General features: G+C 46.0%; 1 protein-coding gene across 16 annotated transcripts in view; it reads left to right on the top strand.

The window, feature by feature from the left end:
* Positions 1–19,767, top strand: part of EXTL3 (exostosin like glycosyltransferase 3) — a 131,207-nt gene that overhangs the window by 99,919 nt on the left and 11,521 nt on the right. The gene's annotated exons all lie outside the window — the stretch shown is intronic.

Raw genomic sequence — 19,767 nt, 5'->3', positions numbered from 1 at the left:
CCATATGAGTGTCCATGCTCCAAAGGTTGTAATTGACTTTTGCTTATGTTTGGGTTGAATTTTTTTTTTATTTATTCCCCCCGCCGCACCCCACCCCCCCCCCAGTGAAACTGAAGAAGCAACACCTTCAAAGACCAACATTCTTTTTAATGCCTAGCTAGCTACTCTAGCTACTCACTTGCATATTGGCAGTGTCGCTTGTAAGGAGTTAATTCTCCCTAAATTATTACTTATCTATGTATTTTAGGACTTCTCTGTCATCCCAGCATAACTTTCTGCTCTGGCCTTTGTTAACAGTCAATATTAAATATAAATCTCCACATGACCTCATAAAGAGAGCACGGGTGTAGAGCCACTAACAAGAAGCAACACCGAATCCAGTTGCGTTTGTAGGACAAATGGAAAGATAATGCCTTACAAATTAGGGAAGGGAAAAATAAAAGAGGGAGATGGTACTTAAGTAGGCAAACTGCTTGTGGTTTATGTGACAGGACGCTACTAAGCTTAATAGCAGCGTGAGCTTTATGCTTCATGCAAAGAGATTCATTGATTTAATATTTCGTTTTATTATTATTGTGGTGAATAAATCCTTCTGCTCACATTTAAAAACCCTTATGGTCCATGGACAATGAGGAGAGAAAATTGCTTGGATAATTGCAAAATAATCTTTCACATTAGTCCTGTTGAATGCCTGAATTCTGCAAAATCTTTGCATTGTGTCTGCTGAAAAACTGTGTACTTCTTCAGAACAGAAGAGTGGGGATTGTTCTTCTTGGATTGCTAATGGGTGTTATTTGTGAAAGAAAAATATGTTTCTGTAGATGGAAGTTAATGGCCATTATTTTACTCTGCTCTCATCTGCACCTTTATTGTGTTGCAGACCCACTGGCTTTTTGGGGGACTCTGACACACACCGGTTGCTGCGTGTTGCCTTCGAGGCTCACGTAGGGGTTTATTTGCTATGGGGGATGTTTGGTACCGCTTGGTTCATGAGGAGGAGATTGTCTTGGGTCTGCTTTGGGATGTTGGATGGTAACACTGTGCTTGTGGCCAAATGGCAGGGAACGGCTGGAACACAGCCAGCTTCTGCTGGGGTCCTTTCCAAACGAGCGTGTTGGCCTGGTAATAGGCTTTCTTCCCATTTTTCTAAATCCCATTTTTTAAAAAGAGCCCAAGCCTCCTGGGATCTCTCATAGGAGGCTTGACACTCGGCATTCTCCAGGCATTCATCCTACCAAAGTGCTTGGTGCTAAGTCCATCTCTAGCCTGGGTGTTTAAGTTAACGTTGGGAGTCTGTAATATTCATCCATATGGATGGTTTAGTGCAGTAATGGTAGAAAAACTTACCTGGGCTTCATCAGACAGCAACAGATCTGAAGATCCATTGTGGAAAAGGGCAGCGAGAACTTGGGCAGCAGAGGTGATGGTCTGTGTGAGCCTCAGCTGCTGAGATGCGGGATGTGCTAGCCAGGAGAAGAGGCAGGTGGGTACGTGGGGTTGGCAAGAAATGCAAGCCCGGATAACTGCTGATGTCAAAAGAAACAGCAGAACTGTGAGTCTCATTTCCTGGTGGGGGGAAAAGGTGTCTTTTGATGGGGAGTATCCAGTTCCTTCAGATCTTGAAGCAGTGCTATATCTCTGTATTACAGATAAGTTCTCAGTAATGTTGGGGTGCCAGGAATTGCCCTGCATTCAAGTCCCAAAGCTCAGAGCTATGTGGAGGAAACCTGGGGGGAAGGGAAATGGATGGGGGCAGATTTGGGTGCCCCTTACTTGTGACTGAAGTGGGTCCAGGCAGCATCTGATTGTGAGAAGCGTGGTCACCAGTGTGATCTGTGATCAAAGCACCCGAAGCCAGAAGGTTATTGAAGAAAATTGCAGCCTAATGGGACAAAGCAACGTGTTTAGCATGTCCTGGGCTGAAAGAGCCCTTGGAAGCATAATATTGTCCTAAATCCCACCAAGATGCTGCTGGAGCTTCAGCTTCAGGGACTGAGGACTACAATTCAGCTGTGCAGCTTTGTGCTAGCAGAATACCCCAAAGGAGAGTCCAGCTTCCTCCTTTTTAGCCTTAGTGCCTGGGTTGACCTTAGTTCATCGATCAGTTCCTTGAAATGTTGTTTGCAGGCTGTGCTGCTTGGTTGTGATTTGGTTATGTGGTTTCTTTTCCCTGGTGGGCTGGGAGTTAATCAAGAGCAAAGCTTAAAGCTGCATTGGATCTTTGGATCTTTCATGGATAATGAGATAAACACGACTAAGGAATATATTCGATTTTTAAGAACTTTTACTTAGATATAGATTTCTTGTGAGGGCAGAATTTACTAAAAAATCAGTAAGATTGCTTAGCTGCAGAGGAGTCTCTGATAAAATATTCTGGCCCTGTACCGAGCCTGAAGTGACTAGGTACAAATTTAGTTTGATGTAAAGTTTGTGTAGTCATTCAAGGCTGCCCCTGGAACAGATGTAGGTAGATCACCCTCTAATTTGAAGTGCCTTTGTGCTGGAGTTGAGCTGTAAAAGTTGTTCCCATTTCATGTTAAACAGTAGCACAGCACAGCAAAAAACAAAGGTGGTAAGTGAAAAGTCTTGTTTGTGCAGGCTTAAAAACTTGCTTTCTGCAAGGGTTTGTATCTGTAGCTCTGCATTAGGAGAACTTTCTCAGACAGAAGAACCTGGAGAGTGTGACTACCAGCACCAACAGCGACATTGCAACCACTGCTTAACTTCTGAGTGCTTCCCTGCTGGATTTACGCAGCGTTGATGCGTCCTTCAAGATACATACTTCAAGATGTCTGCGGCATCTGGCAAAGTCACAATATACTCAAGGAATTAAAAACTGCCCGGACCTCCGATCTCTGCCAGCAGTTGAACTCTGATGCCTCGTAGCAGGGGTAGGAGTCCTCCTGGACACCACATTGCTGAGGTTGCTGAAGTCCCTGGCGTGGTGCTGCTCGCAGCTCACCAGCGAGTGCTGCTGCTATTTCCATGCTTACGAGGAAGAAAAGGGGAAAGGCATTTGGATTAAATCCTGCTCTGAACAGGTGGAAAGACTGCACAAGAGTTTGAGTGATGTGGCGATACTTGACTGTTGCTCCCACACTGCCCTTGCACGCACATTAATCTTGGAAGGATTTCCAGCGGCGGAATAAAGGAGTCATTAAGGAGAAGATCTGGCTCAGTCTCGGGGTAGAGGCTTCCAACCTCCCCTTTCAGCATCTCCGTGCTCAGGATTTCTAAACAGCGTACAGGCGCTGACAGGAGAAACCTCACTCTTTGCTTTGCAATTCTTTGACAGCATTTTCATCCACATGAATAAAAGTGAAGGGAAACAAATGAAACAAAACACTCGGGTAACCACACATCCAGCCCACGCAAATTGGTAATAAGATGCACCCAAGAAGATTCACATCCTGCTGTGCTTTGCAGTGTGCTCGGCACTGATGTGCTGCTGCTTTCAGGTTGCTGTAGGGCACTTGATTGCAATTCCTCATCAAACTTACAGCATAGGTGCAAGTCCAGATGCTAAATAAACCCAGAACATGGATGTAGCAGCTCTTGAAATCCTCCAGAGCTGGTTCACCATCCGTCTTCCGTGCGGCTATGAGCAGGATGTGGTTCGGGCAGGGGGGCAGGATTAATTTTCCCTGTTCCTGCTCTGGTTTTAATCCTAAAAACCTAAAAGAGTGAGTTGAGCTTGAACAGCCAGAGTTACCTGAAGAGAGTTTGTTTTAATATATTTAATATGTATTTCAGAAAGCTGCCAGTGCTGCATATGCCCTTGGTTCAGTGGGGAAAGCACAAAGCCCCAAGCAGCGAGGTGATTAAGCTATGGAGCAGCTTGCACTCAAAACAGCCACACAGATCCTCTAACGCAGCAATTAAATTATCAATTTCCCTTTCAGAAACTTCCTTAAAACCCCCAGGAGTTGCAGCCTGAGCCAGGAAAGCAAACTGTGTGCTCAGCAGCCTCCCCTTACCTCCTCTCAGATCCCTGTTTCTCAGCCTGTGGGTTGTGCCCTAGAGATGGGAGGAGACTGGGGAAATGAGAAGTGGGCTCGGGAGAGCTCATGAAGCTGGTTATAATCTTGATTAAAAAGAAATACTTGGCCCTTTGTAGGTACCCTCTGCCATCCAACTTTAGCATCGTCAGGTGGGCTGGCTCTTAAACTGGACTAAAATGCATTTTTAACAATTTTTTTCCTGTCTAGTAGAGTAAGGAGAAGGCATCTCATTCTAGGTAAAGGTTTTGCCATCCAAGGAGAGAGGAACTGTTGATTTCAGACTACGAGAGCTTTAGTACAGTGATCTCTGTTTGCCAAAGGCTGCAGAAGTCCAAGGAACATGAGAAAAAGGTTTGTGGAAGACAAGACAGCTTCATGGGAACACATGCTTCACCTCTTTACAGGGGTATTTGAAGCTGGAACAGTGATTTCCAAACAATGTTACTTTTATTTCTCAAGACTTGTCTTTATTTTTTCCTGACCTGAGCCCTTTGCACGCAGCTCAGGGTGGCTGCTGACATTACTGGTCTGAAATCCATCACTTTGGATGCGTTGCCTGGTGGCTGGTAGCATCATCTGAACATTGCTGGCTGCTCTGCAGCCTGCCTGAAAACTTCTCAAACAACGTCATTTCATCTGAGATTGAAGCTGGTTGGGCTGCATATGTTGGAGGCAGAGGGAGAGAGAGATTTCTCCTCATTAGCTAATAATTCAGATTTTGTACTGACCTGATGTCGGGTTGTGTTGCTGGGGAGGGGGCGTTGTTTGTTCGGATCAGGGCTATCCAGTTATGTTGTGGCTTCACTTTGTTTTGAGCCAGTGTAACATCTCTCCCACTTTCCCAGTAACGACTAGCTTTTGGTTGGATTAATTTGGAAGTGCAAGGGTTTTGCATGGGCTGCCAGTGTCGTGCGTGGAACTTTGCCTACGAACCCAGCCAAGCCGTAAAAGGGCTTCCCACATTAGGGGCTAAACCTTATTCAGCCCCAGACAACATTTTCACAGCCTGTGCTCATGTTCTAAGAAATGACAGCCTGAACTTCTAACTCTTTTCTCCATGCGTGCAGGTCCTTTGGTGACAGAGCCATGGCTGGAGAAGCCCTGCAGCAGTCTGCTTTCTCTCCTTCCTCCGGGGTTAGGTGGTGTGTGCTTGTAGGCATTTCTGAGCAATTTAGCTGGGTTCACTGCCAATGCCAGCTCCTGTGGCTTTCGGCAGTGACTAATCCTTTCCTTCAGCTTTGTTATAGAATAAGTAGCTGGCTTTGATCTCTGCAGCCAGTTCCAGTGGCGTAACGTCCTTTTCTGCTGGCTTGGTGGCCGGCTGAGAAAGCTCATTCAATTTAGCTGCTTGTTTAAAAAGGAATAATCTTTGGAAAATGTCTAATCCGGAAGCATTGCTGTGTCTGCAGACCTGTTTGGCTGGCTTCGGTGTCCCTTCAAATGCCACTTGTTAATCGGGAGCAGGCTGAGGGGAAATGCTGTCATGACTTTCCCTTCTGTTTGGACAGCGTCTGTATAACCATGCTGTGCCGCGCTCGCCGCTGAAGGACAGATGCCTCAGGTTTGCGCGTTCTTTCTAGCAGAAGTACTTGAAGGTGCTTTGGTGCCTCCATTTTAAGGACCGTGATGGGGTCCTAGGGTGATGCTTCTGGGTAAGAGGAGGAGGAACAGAACCTGATCAGCCTGAATGGCAGTGTGTAGCATGCTGTGGTGGCAGCATGAGCGTCTCTGCTTGTCCTTCAACATCAGGTTTGGTTTCCTGGTAAGAGCAGAGCCAACCTTGCAAGCTAACAACTCGCACAGTCACCAGTAACTTGAGCTAAACCAGACTGATGTGCATGATCCGGGGTGAGGCCCTCTTGGGGACTGTGAGTTGAACAAGAGAACAGAACTCTCCATGCTGATCACACCACCATTCCAATCGATCCTTTTCCTTCCTGAGGGCTTTGCATAAATACCAGCTCGGGTCCTGACTCAACTAGGTAATTAAGCACCTTACCAAACTCTTCCTTGGTGATGTGACTTTTGCTTTTCTGGACCAGCTTGCCTGCTGAAGCTGTTTGGTGAGTCAGAGCTTCACGCTTTTCCCTGCCTGACCATAGCTCGCAACTTTTGTATACAAAATCAGGAGGAACCCAACTTAACTTGCAGGTCCTGAGTTGCATATGGGAGTGGGGAGCTACCGGTTTGCTTCCAGAAGGTATGATTCAGGCTATGCTTTCCATGACAAAATCAGCTGAGAAAATGACCTTGTTTCTTAGGACTGAGTCACTTTACATGAGAGAGTTGCACCATCTCTGGGTTAAATGGGCCCCAGTCAGTGCACCAGCTTTACTGGCAGTGTATCACAGGTTTACGAGTTAGATTTCTCTGTGAGAGCAATTTTACAAGGTAGGGCAATGTTGCACGAAAGTGTGTGCTGCTGTTGGGTACGTAGCACCACCTGCTGCCTGCAGATCATGGTGCTGCTGGAGAGGCAGATTAGTTCTCAAATCCCTGTGAGTTTTGTTGTCTCAATATATATTTTTAGTGTTGTAGACCAGAAGAGGAACGAGCCAATTTGTTGCTTAGTTTACCTGCGAAGCTAAAATCCAGATGCTTGTCACTGCAGGGCCTAAGCAAAGGTGCAGTGATGCGTGTATGTATGCTGATAATGTAACAAGCAGCGCTGACTTCTTAGGGATTTGCGCTCTGAATATTAACTCAGACACTCTTGCAATCTCCACTGCTGTTGCCTAAAGCCAGCACTTAATTCTCTCACGTGCCGTATGCTGGTTTGTAGTATTTTCCATAGACAAAATGTTACTGCAGCCTCAGCTCTCCAAATTCCCTTGGCTTAGGATGCAGCTAATGGGGTCAGTAACCAGAAGGAAAGCATTACTTTGGGGCATTTGAAAGGAATAACAAAGGAAGGAAGCATCCTTGCACACTACATAATCAGATGGTTTTGCTCCCACGTGAAAGCTTGAAGATGTCGTGGGGGCCAGTTCTCCCATGTTGAAACCTTTAACCACCAACACGAAAGCTGTCTGTGCATCTTTAAAATGCTTTCCACTTTGGAGCAGACTTTGTCTCAACAGCTAGGGGACAAAAGCAGCACAATAGGACTTGGCACTGGAGTCAGTGCAGCAGCAAAATAACACATTGTTTTTCCAGGCCTGGATTCCTGCTACTTTTAGGGTTTGCATGGTGGCCTGCATGTGCATGTGTCAATAACAACAGAATATTTAATGTCATCTGATTATTCCATACAGTGGAACCAGCATGAGGGGAGACTGAGTGTGTGGATGCTTTTTCTGGGTTTTTTTCCTTCTCTTTTCACGCTGTTTTCATTCTTTGTGACTTTGTTATTACATCTCTTACTTGGTCTGTTTGGCACAGTGTGTTGACATCCACTTCACTGCAAGCTACGCTCTTCTTCCAGTAAAGCCCCAGAGCCCAAGTACCTGCGTTTCCTTTCTTCCCATGCTTTTTTCTGTCTTGGCGGAGTGGTTTTGCTGTGCAAAATTCATTTGATTATGCATTCTGTACGAGGCTGTCTTATTTGTGAAGTGAAGACAGCCTTGTCTCCCAGAGCAGCTTTAACTTGATGTTGTACCACAAGAAATGGATGGGTCCCCAGGCACAGGAGAGAAGGAGCGAGCTGCAGTCACTAAGGTCATGAATTTGGCTTAGGCTTGTGGGTATTAAATAGATGGGACAAAAGAAAATCTGTTGCTAAAGTTTGCTGGAACAGGAGGGACGTTGTGGGTCCTTGTGACATCAAGGAGGCAGTTGTGAGGGACATGAGAAGGTTATAAAGAAGAAGGTAACTCTTGGATACAAGGTTAGAGAAAGATGAGAAGCAAGAGAGAGAGGTTTTAATCACTGCTTGTTCTTACGTGTCTGATGTAGCTCACAGATGCCTCCCCAAGCTCTGTGGGATCGATCAGCAATGATATTGCAGCTCTCAGATAGAAGATGGTGACTTATGCCCAAGTTTACCAGTGGGCTGGTGATGGTGCAGCACGGCAGCCACAGGATTATTCATCTCCTGGACAGTCTCTTACCCCTTTTCCCCACAGTACCCTCCTCTTTCTGGCGAGGAGGCAGATGCTGCTCTCCCTTATTTAACTGATGGATACGGATACCTTTTCTTCAATTTTCTTGAAATCAAACACCGCAGTTAGCGATAAAGCATGACGGATCTCCCTGCCATGCTGTGATACGGAGCTCTCCCCTCTCCAAAAAACAGCACCTGGCTCCTTCCTGTGCTTCTGGAGGAGGAGATTCATCTCCTGTGAAAAGCAGTCAATGAACAGAAGGGTGGTGGAGGAACTGGATTCAGAGCCATGGGCTGCAGTTTGATCTTGACTGCTGATCCCTGGAATCTGCACAGTTTACCTACAAGTATGCGGAAAGGATGGAGCTTTTTTTCCTGGTGGTAGTGAGGGGATGCTATTTTACAGAGCATGAGAAAATCAGGGGGGAAAGGAGTAGTTTTAAGTCACTTCTATTTGTTTAAAGCCTTCAGTTAATTAATGAAAATCTGTGTTAGTCCTGCAAAGAAAGATTATTTCCCTTTTCCTGCAATTGGCAAAAAGATCATAAGCACGGAGCTAAGGACATCTTGCTAATAAGCTAGAAGGAAACTGAGGCACAGAGGACAGAAAGCTGTGCCTTGTCACTAAAGCATGCACTTGTACATCTCTGTGTAGTCTTACAGAAATGCTCTTTTCACCTATTCCCAGATTTACTAGCAGCAGAAAGATGGGAAATCTAGTGAAACTTTTCTTAGGCTTCCTGGATAACACTTCCAGATGAAAATAGTCTAGCAAAGTCTTCAGGTTTCTGAATACTTATCTAAATTGAACTCTGAGGGCTTTTTAAGGTTTGTGTGGGGAAACGAAATGGTTTTGTTCTCCACAGTGAACACTTGAAGCATTTTGGGCAGGGAGGTTCAGTTTCCAACTTCAATGTGAAAGGGCTAATCATGGCTTTGATCTCTGGAGCTGCCCAGAGCTCCAGCGGCTGGGAGCCCGCCTTATCTCTGCAGTAAGGCACAGCCCCATCTTTTACTGTGAAAGAAGAGAGCAAACAGGGAGCAAGAAAAGCACTTTTCTAGGGAATATAACAGATGTAAGCTAGATAATTCTTTGCAATAAGGCTCGTTTTCCTCTTGCTTTGAATGCAGGTGACAAAGTAAATTGGTTTCAAACTGCTGGTAATAATCAGGTTGATTTTATCAGAAATTTATAAAAGGAATTGTTTTTAATCATGTCTCATGTATGTGAACTCTGTAATTTCTAACACATGCCGGTCCTTAATTCCCAGGCCATATTGTGAGTTGTGGGAGGTGGTTGTGGCAGTCTCTATTCGTCCCAAGCATGTGTTTGGCAGTAATGTATTAACTACCTCTAGATGCAAGCATTTGTTCCCCTTGATTTTGTTTAACTTTTTAATTGACTAGCGGGAGAGGTTTAAATAGATCACTAAATACTAAAAGTCTCGGGGCAAGCCAAGCTTTGAAGAACTTAGCATTGCCCACCACAAAGCCTATGGCTTCGAGAGGGTGGGGATGGTCTTCCTCTTGCTGCTGTCTTCTACTCCTCTGGATGGAAGACGGTGGGACTGATATGAGACATGGACTAGGTGAAGTAGGATTCAGCCAATGGCTCCAGCGATTAGGATCCAGCAGCCGAAGCCTATGAGCAAAGAGAAGGTCCTCAGAAGCCCATCTGGGGCTTGTATCCTGATTTGTCATCAACCAGCTCTGCCATGTCAAGTGAGAAGGCATTTATTGCTTGCTGAGGTGAGATTGCGCGATTGGTGAAAATGCCTTTCCCCTTTACTTGACCACATTCGGGGTAAGCTCCCGGCCCTGTTGTCTGGTATTTGAGCTGATAGACATTGCTTTTCTCGATGAGCTGTAGTCATGGAACAACAAGAGATAAAACGCTGATTAGGGATTTGTGGTACGGGTTTGCTAGTTCTTTTCTTCTAACATTATATAAATGAGCTTTCATTTCTAGATAATGGGTTTGAGGACAGACGTGCTGGCAGAAAGCTGTCTTCATTTCATCCAGACACATCAGAACTTTCCCACTGAGATCTCAGCCTTCCCAACTCAGAGCTCTTCAGAAAGCTTCCAGTCTGGAATAAACCTGGAAGCCAAAAGTGGGTTTGCGTGCCTGAGAGCTCTCTATGGTTGCTTCTCCCAGCCACGTAAGCATTAATAAATCCTCTGTCCTCTTCCCATCAAAGAAAGCATTAATAAATCCTCTGTCCTCTTCCCTGCAAACTTGATGGCTTCTTGCCTCTGCTTATATACCAAGTTTATATACTGGCTCTTTTAGTAGCTGCTCAGTGAGTTAATAGTGTGACCCCAATTCCTTCCTCTGTGAGTTGAGATACAGTGTTTATTTTGATGCCTTCAGCCCCCAGATATGAACGCCTGTACTAAACCTCTTCTAGGATGGGACACAGCACCTTGTAAATGCTGAACAACATCACCGAGCATCGTTGGACATAATGTATTCCAAACAGCGAGACGTACCGAATTTAGCAAATTTAAAAATAATCTCACCTGCTCTGCCAGGCGTTTTGTTCTACTGCTGTAGTGGAAATCCTGTTTGACAGATACCGAGTAGAAAGAGAAGGAACCTGCTGAAGAAGTAATTGCACAACAATACTGAGGATTTGCACTGACGAAAGTCTCTGTTAATTAAAGCAACTGGGCTATCAGCCAAAGAGAAAAGTGTGGAAAAATAAGCTCTGCCTCACTTAGTGAAGAGAAAGAAGGTATTTCCAATAGTCCCCTGGGACCTCATCCCTTGGGTTTCCACCACTTTCTTCTTCCACTGAAGATGCTGTGACTCTCTTCATTGTGCATTTCTGTATCTCTAAGATGGATGTTGCTGTTTCCTTCCTACTGATGCTGATGACCTGGTACTGCATGGCAGCTGATGGCTTAACAAGAAGAGGGTATCTCAGGGGCACTTCTAAACCACCTTGCTGACTTTTAACATGCTCTCTGCCTTGCAGATGAGATGCGACAGCCCTTCTCAGACCCATCCCTGAGCTCTCAGTCCATTTGCTGCCAGACTTCTCAGCGTGGACCAGGGGAATAGCAATGTGTCTTTTCCAGTGAAATTACAAGTACATGAATTAGCTGGTGGAGTCTTAAGACTGAAGGGCTGAGAGAGACCTAGGCTTCAATACTTCTAGAAGTTTTTGGGGTTTGCTTGTCTTTTTTTTTTTTTTTAAGTAAGTCAGGGAGTTGCAGTTTGTGCATCTTTCTTAGGCTCTCATATGGCTCTTCCAAGGAGGACAATGTACCGAGATTGTACCTGTCTGACATCTGTGATGAGCCCTCCACCTACATAGCACAGCTGGGGAAGTAAGGCAGGGATGCTGAATATTTTTGCCAAAGTAAGGTCAGGCTTTCCCAGTCAGTTCCTCTGTGAGCTGGTCAAGCTTTTCTTTATCTGTACAGGCTGTAGTACACAGCATTTCTGTGGTGAGTTCAAATACAGGACCAGGATAGTCCTCGTTATGGATTCTTTCCTGGCCTGTTTTCACTCTGCTGCTCTGAATTTCACAAGCTGCTCTGCAAACAAACTAGCCCAAGTGGCATACAGCAGTCCTGGCTGCGGGTATCACTCTGACCTTGTGCCACTCTGCCCCGCAGGGTGCGGTGCCAGCTTCCCTACAGTAACCAAAATAGATCTGAGAGATGAAAGCTAGTTCAGAACCGTGGTCACTCTAGCCTGATGTGGTCCTCAGGCTCTGCCTGCCTCTGGGGGGTGGGCCAGGATGCTATGAGGATATGTAGCTCCTCTGTTGGCAGAACCAAACTCCCACTGAATCCCAGGAGTCAAAGTTGGCTTAAATCTGAAGCAGAAGGGTGGTGTCTTTTCCCAGGCTCACTGGCAGCATGCATATCTATTCCTGAGCTGTTGTTGTTTACCAGTCTAACTCTGGGAAGTTTTTGCTGCCCACAAGTAGTTTGAATCCTCCATCCCTGAGGATACTCTACCATGCAAAAAGAGTTAAAAGATGCTGCCTGCCCTCTTTCTGTCTCTTTGTGTGCTCTCTTTTTCAACAGTGAGGGCTGGTTAGAAATGGCATCTCTTTATTTTACCTAATATTAGCAAAATGGCTTTAGCGCAGAAAATGCAAGTCAGGTGTCCCTGCTCTCCCCAAGCACGCTGCCGGATCTTGTTGGCGGGGGGGGGGGGGGGGGGGGGGGGGGGTGGGGGAAGCACCCAGGCTGGGTGGAGACATGGAGCCAGAGAAGTGATGCTACAGAGATGGGGAGGTCATAGGCGGGAAAAAGCTTCCCCTTGGATTGAATTTTATAGTGCATATAAAATTTATTGAGGATGGACATGGGGGGGCCAACACAAGCCTGCTATTTTTTTCCTGTATTAAGTGATACAGAGCTTCCCCAGCCCCGAGCCCTTAGGTCTCAGCCTTATGCATCCAACACTGTTGTTTCACCACTTAACTTAATGGATGCTGCACTGTCAGGCATTGGGTGAAATTTGTCCGTTTTCATAACTTAGAATCTGCAAGGGCAATATTCCTATTGTGTAGGACTGACCTTTGAAAATCCTCTTAATTTATTTCCATCCAAAGATCTTTGAGTTGTTAGCAAACATTTGTCAATCGAACAGCTGCCCTGCGAGATTAGGAAAGGAAAGACAGCACTGGTTTGTTAAAATGCAGCCATGTCAGCTTGGAGCATGCCAGTAGTTTCAACAGTGCATTATATCATTACCCCAAGCTTTACAAGAGCAAGCTGTTTTATCCAACAGCCTTTTGGCTGTTAAAATTACCACTATAGCAGCCAAAGGGTATTGGAGAGGAAGAAGAGGCATAGAGGATGAAGTTCAGAGTTGAGATGGACTGACAGAAGCAGGAGCTTGAAGCTGGGAAGGGTAAAGTGAAGGCTGAGAAAACAGAGTTTTTCTTAAAACATGTTTCTGTTAAGGATGAGTGTTTTGGTGCTGTCACTGGAGAAGTCTTGGTGGCGGAATCGTTGTCCTTCCTGCAGAAAGCTGGATGTGGCACCCTACGTGGCCTCTTGCAAAGGGTGCCTACAAGAGCCATGGACAGCAGGAGAAGAGCAAAACCTTGCAGCAGAATCAGCATCTGGTAAGGGCTGTACTGCAGGCCAGTTCAACACTGCCACTTCGAAATGGCAGCAGAAACCCTGCAGACAGGATGCTTCTAGTTTATTTGCCTTAACCTGGCTTACACAAGTAACTGTGTACATATGCCCCTGCTTGCACTGAATCCGTTCATGCTCTTGCTACGCACTCTCCCAGTGCCATCTATTTTCTCCCGAGTATGTTTCGACGCTGAGCTCTGGGACTGCTTCTAGGCTGGGCAGAATTTCATCTGAATTTTCAAGCCTTGAATAGCAAGACAGGATTTGCCAGGTGAAAGCAGGTTTGCAACATTCATCTAGCTGCAGCTTGAGCATCAGAGAAGAACCACAATGTCTGTCACAACAATCACGCCTTTGGATATTGCCTATCTCATTGCAAAAAAAATCTCAGGCCCCCCCCCCAAACCCAAATTTGGGGTTATCAGTATCAAAACCCTGAGCATGAGATCTTCCCTCCTCAAATGACTTTCTCTGGTTTCACAGCAAATGGCAACTTGTAAATCTGGTTTGTGATCCCAGATGTGTTAATGGAAGTTGGATCGTGAGCTTTTCTGTCCCCCTGTGCTCAGCAGTTTTTTCCTGCAAGCTTTCATGTAAAGCACAGAGCAGTCTCAGAAAGTTGAGAAAGGAGTGAGGTGAAGCAATGGGAGACGAGGTATTTGAAAGCCTCAACTGCAAGTAGCAGCGTGTTATCCCAGGGACGTTCTTTGCAGCCAAATAATTACAAATAATTGTAAAATAAATCTAGTCGGACAACCAACTCAACGTGCATCTTTAATTGCACAGCCACTAACAGCAACACACGGAGAGAATAAAAATAAGTGAGTATCTAGATCCTTTTAATGTTAAAATAAGCATTCTTCTGCTTTAGGTTCTCTAGAAAGATGAGACAGCTGCACCCATATGAAAATGAATAATCAGTTTTATTTGTATTGCAAGCTGTTTTCTCATCTCAGAGATGAGCAACCCACTGATAGCAGTCGAGTAGTTTAAAGAGAGACCAAGTGTTTACACATACTACGTGCATGGACACAATATCAGTTTTAAAAAAAGGATTTCTAATAGTATCTTCCTGTGTGGTTTTGTTCTCAGTGGGGGATAATTTATGCTTGGTTTTATGCTGCATTATTTAATTACGCGTATTTTAAAAATGCATCTGTTTTGCCAATTTATATGCGCTATATGCTGCCTTTGGATAGCTTTGTAGCTAAACACTCTTCCAATGAAACTCTTTTCATACCTCTGGAGATGGATCTTAAAATAGTCTATAAATCCTTTTCATTCAAATTTTGAAAATGCCTTGAGTTGGAGGTAGCCAAGTACAGAAGTCTGGAGGTCCAGGGTGTACAAAGGAGGGGGGCTGTTTCAAGGTGAAGGACTGGGGAAGAAGCACTGAATAATTAATACATGAGGAAGGGAATAACGGTAACTTTCCCATACATCTTTACAAGCAAAGATTAAAGGGAAAACGAGAAGGTGAAGAACTGCCAGGGGAAGCCACTGTAAAAAACAGGGACGTCTCATCAGGCAATAGATGACTGAAGAAACATCCAGCTAAGAGTGTTTCTGAAGAGCTGGTTTTGGGTGGACGTTCAAATACATGACGGATATTTTTGGTGCAAGTGCCATCAAATCAAGCAAGAGAGCAGATTCCAGACGACACATCCAGGGTAGGTGAAAACTGATGTGGAAGAGGTCTGGGAGTGGGCACCTGTAGACGAGTGCTGTCTTCTTTCTCCTGCCTGCTCACCACCTTGCCCGGCTGCAGCAGATTGCTGCATGGCCTGGGCCTCATCCAGACTAACCGGAGCGGAGCTGGGAGCCAGCTGGGGATGGCAACGCTGTTTCCTGGGGAGAGACCAGTCACAAGAGGAGCACATCCCCTTACAGCTGCACCTCGCACGCAGGTGGATCTGAACAGCCTGCATCTCTCTCTGGGATGGCTTTGGCTGGGGTAATGGGGCTCCTTTAGGAGCTGTGGTTACATCCATGCCCATTTATCAGTATCTTCTGGGTTTGGGTGTGTTAACCCCAGGATAATGGCAGAAGATTTGTTGTCTTAAACACCTCAAAGAGTTGCTTTCTGCATCTGAGTTTTTTAAACTTCATCGTAAATGCACACAATCAAAAGAACATCCATTTCTTTACAAAATGCCAGTCTGCTAAGACCTCCCAGTTCTGGTGGTGTTTCTGGAAAGGGCTTTAACACCATGTTTATGTGTGTGTCAGAGTGCAGGGCTGCAATTTCCCCTGGATTTGCAGCTTGTCGGGAACTGTCGGAAATGCACTGTAGTCCCGTGTTGTGCTGGACTCATTTCCTTGAGGTTTTTGCGTCTGGGCTGGGAATGAGAGTGTGCTTACAGGGAGGAAAGGCATCATCTCCAGGGCTTGGTTACGGTGGGAAAGGATCCCATCTTCTGCCTGCTGCCTGCCCGCACAGCCCCGTCAGCCTGGCAGCGTGCCGGGAGGAGCATCGTGTTGTGTTGGGTGAGGTCAGATTTTTTTGTTTCGTATGAAACGAAGAATTGCCTGGCTGAAATGGAGGCTTGGATCTGTGTTTTTCAGGGTGGTTTTAGCTGTAGAAAGCAGGATGCTGGCCATTAGGAATTGGATGAACTTCTGGTGCCTGCAAACAGGACGGGTTCTCTCCTGGGGGGAGGCAGGAGGAGGCAGTGCTGCGTGGGCACGGCAGGACCCCAGGGCGGCTGAGCGTGATGCTGCGCTTTAAGGAGGAGGCGATTGATAGTCTTCAGTAAGCACTGCCGTAGCTGTCCTTGGTAAGGGCAGTCAAATAGATTTGAGAGCTGGGCTGAGAGCCATGGCAATCTTGCCAGCTTTTGTGGAGTGGCTCAGCTTGCCCAGGAGCAGCTAGTGATAAAATGCTGAGAAAATTGAGGGAAAAAAAGACCGCGGTCTTGGTCAGAGCCGTGTAATTCACACAAACATCACCTAACTGGGAAGGGGTAGATGGCTGCAGAGATTTTTGGTGGCATCTGTAGTGATGGCAACAGCTTCTTTGGCTTCTCCTTGGCAGCTGCCTTGGCAGCAAGCTTGGCTCTTTGCACGTGCGGTGCCTGCCTTGGGACCAGCCTCTTCTCTCTTTTCAGCTCCCTGACGTGTTAAATGGAGGGAAGATAATACAGAGCATGAGAGAAAGTTAAAAGTCATCTCTAAGAGAGTGAGCCTCAGGTGTGTAGTTTCGATATGGAGCCTCTCCCGATGCCAAAATCCCTGTCCTAGCCGGGATGTTTACAGTGTGCTGTATCCCCATCTGACATCCTAGACTTGTTGCTTGATTTCCAGCGGGTCAGTGCAAACCCTTTCTGACAGCTGCACTTGTGAAAAAATACACAGCTTCAAGGATGATGTTGTTTTGTAGGACCAGGGAGACTTGTCATCTTCCTCATCCGCATCTCTGGTTGAATTTGCAAAGAAGCAAGTGCCAGTCTGATCTAACACCTCGGTTGCAGAGGGAGTAGGGACTGGAGTCAGCTGTGGTAAAAAAATATGTGATTTATCCTGCTTATGCATATGTGAACCTGCACACACATAACTCGTTCTGAGGAGTCTTGTAAATAATCTCAGTGTTAGTATGCTGATGCAGAGGGGGAAGGGACCCTGGTGTATCTGGTAGTCTGTGGGTCTTAAGGGCTGATCTGGCAAGTTTCTTAGTCAAATGATGTTCGAATTTTTCCAATCTAGGCATTGAAAATAAATGTCTGGTTACAGAATAGTTTCAGGGATATTTAGTACCTACTTGTTCCCCACTGCTGGAGTTTGCCATCTCCCAAAGGCATCTTAACAAAGCCCTCCCTAACCTCTATTAACCCGAGTTTGGCTGATCTTTAATTGCTTTCATTTCCACATTAGCAGCCACATGTGCTATGAGCCTGCAGGCGCAAGGGAGAGCTGGAGAAGTCTTGGCTCCCCCTGTACTTTCTGCAGAAGGAAAAAAAAATCATCATCAGGGTAGAGGGGAAGGTACCTGCTCAACTTGAAACAAGGTTATGTGGGATATGGATGGGATGAAGATCATCAGCTCCTGAATATGCAGATCTCACCTTCCTTGATGGGTGGGTACAGTGACGATGGCACCTCTGGAGCCAAGTCCAAGTGGTCAGCCTGGTCACCCATGATCTGGGAGATGTGTTACCACTTTTCTTTGTGGAGAGGAGCTGAACTCCTACCTAGTCCTCCATGTGGAACAGAACAGCAGGGTCTTCACTGGGAGCTTTGCCCCAGATGAGGTCCTGGGCAGATCCTACCCCTGAGGTCAGTGCTGTCCTCCTCAGCCCAGGCTGAGTTTGGCAGAGGACTTTGGTCTGGTCCAGCGGATCAGTCTTTGGGACAGCGGTAAGCAAAAGGACACGGCACTGGGTGCCTCTGGCTTGAGTGCTGCCCTGCAAAGCAAGAGGCTTGCTTCACTGAATCTTATTAATAAAACGTTCAGAGTTGGTGCCAAGAAAAGGGATTGACAGTGCTGTAAATCTGCACCCTCCCTGGAGGACTGCGTTGGCAGGAGTGCTCTTTTTCCTTCAAAGCATATATTGAGGTCAACTCTTCATGCGGAAGAGGAAGATGCATTTGGCTCCCGCATCTTCAGTGCCATAATTCTCAGCTGCGTGGTAAAAGGGAGCTCGTGGTGTCCCCATCCCCACTCTGCCTATGGTGCTGTTTTTCCCCAGCCTGTTTGGGTTGAATTGGCGCATATTTGGGGATGACTGGAACGGATCCTTTTCCTGAGAGCTTGTTCTTTGTCTCCCTGAATTATCCAGCTCTCCTGAGGGCATCCTTCTGGCTTTTTTCTTGTAAAGACCTGACATGAGCAATGAGGTCCCTGGTTTCTTGCAGAGTTTGCTCTTTGCCCAGAAATCAATCGAGTTCACTAAGTTGAGCTGTCAAAACTTCTCCAAGGGCATAGGCATTCTTCATGTTTTCAACGTCAAATTATATGTGACACTTAATTTAAAGCTTAAGCATAGAGCCTCACTAGCAAGGAGATTGCTGGAAGATATTGATTTTACTGCATTTTTGTATTTATGTATAAAAATGTACTATAAAGTATTGGATAAGGGCATTATTGCTGGGCAGACTCTGGATTTATGCTCTGTTTTAGTTCTCTCTAACGTTTTTAAGATCCATTTGGCCAACACAGCTATGAACAACACCAGGAGCAAATGGGCTTGCATAGAGTTGTGGGGTTTTGTGCTCCTTGAGTCAAAAAAACCACCCCCACATTATGGAACTGAATCACTTTGAATTGATTTGCTGAAAGGGCAGAAACTTCTAATACGGTGTGTTGGGTGCTCGGAGGCATCTTAGGTCTTTCAGTTTGCCTCAAAAGTTTGCAAACTGTCTAGGAGGTTCATGATTTTGAGCTGGGGGCCATTGAGCTGATAGCAAAGCATTTAAAAAAAGAAATATTCCCAAGGAAAAGCCCAAAATAACTGAAGGCAGCTAGCTAGAAGTACACGATCTGGGATAGTTTTGAGTCTGGAGGGGCTGACGTTTGTGCGCAGGTACTACCACTGATGCTCTGCTCAGTGTTTGGAGCCTTAATGTTTGCTGTAAGGGAAGGTGGCTTTTTGGTAAATGTGCTTGTGTCTCCCTTGTAGCTCGCTGTCTGATTTTGTGTCCTACTCACTGTTTTAACCTCCTTGGGTAACTGCTGGCTCTGTTTTGCCAGAGTGTAATGTTTCAGCTTTGCTGAGGAACATCTTTGTTGAGTTTTGACCAAGCTCTTTGCTTGAGACTGTTGGGAAACAAGCTAGTGGTGAAACAGGTCATTGAAATGTTAGAAGGGCAGGAGAAGCAGCCATGGGTGACAGACTGAGACCTCAATCTGCTTGAAAAAAAAAAAACAGAGAAAGGGTTTGGTTATGGCACCTGTGTATTTTTCTGGGGCAGATGACCTCCACCAAGCAGCTAGGAGCTGCAGGCAGGTGATTCACGAGGAGCAAGTTGTTAATATTTGAGAGTGAACATCTCAGAGGAAAGGTGGGTTCCCCACCTTAGATGTCTTCAAATGGAGACAGGTTGCCTTGCCGGCAGAGATGCTACTGGTCACAGCTCAGGTCTGAGATGAGATCCCTGTGGTCATACAGAAGGTTAACGTAGGTGACTTGAAAGTGCGTTTTGGCTTAACTTCCTGCTGTCAACCCCACCAGCCATCCGCCACTGGTTCTCTGAAAGCATTTAGAGTTCAACCGGTGCTGTGAGGTCTGAACTCATGGCTTTGTCATTTGGTCCGAGTTGTCATTCCACAGTTGTTTTATGGTGCTGTGTGGTGAGAGCCTTCCAGAGGAAGGGTGGCTGCATCAAGTCCTGGTCCACCATGAAAGAAGGTCACACAAGATTATCAAGATGACCTCCTCTGGCTTATAAATCCCTGGATATGGCAATGTAAAATGACTCTTGACTGTACATAGAGATGTGTGATCACCGTAGTGTCTGCTGGCTTTCTCCACCCAGCCCCACACGTGGTGGAGGGAGATTAATCTGTTCTTGCTGGAAGAGTGCTTTGAGATACCTGCAGCTGAGGACATGGCACAATAAGGTGTCGTTCAGCTGTATTTTAAGTGTGTGATGAAGTCATGAAAATCTGGCAAATGC

The sequence above is a fragment of the Falco biarmicus genome, chromosome 6 (assembly GCF_023638135.1).
Source record: "Falco biarmicus isolate bFalBia1 chromosome 6, bFalBia1.pri, whole genome shotgun sequence".
NCBI lineage: Eukaryota > Metazoa > Chordata > Aves > Falconiformes > Falconidae > Falco > Falco biarmicus.
Note: the sequence above shows the minus strand (reverse complement) of the source record. Positions and strands in the feature narration are given on the sequence as shown.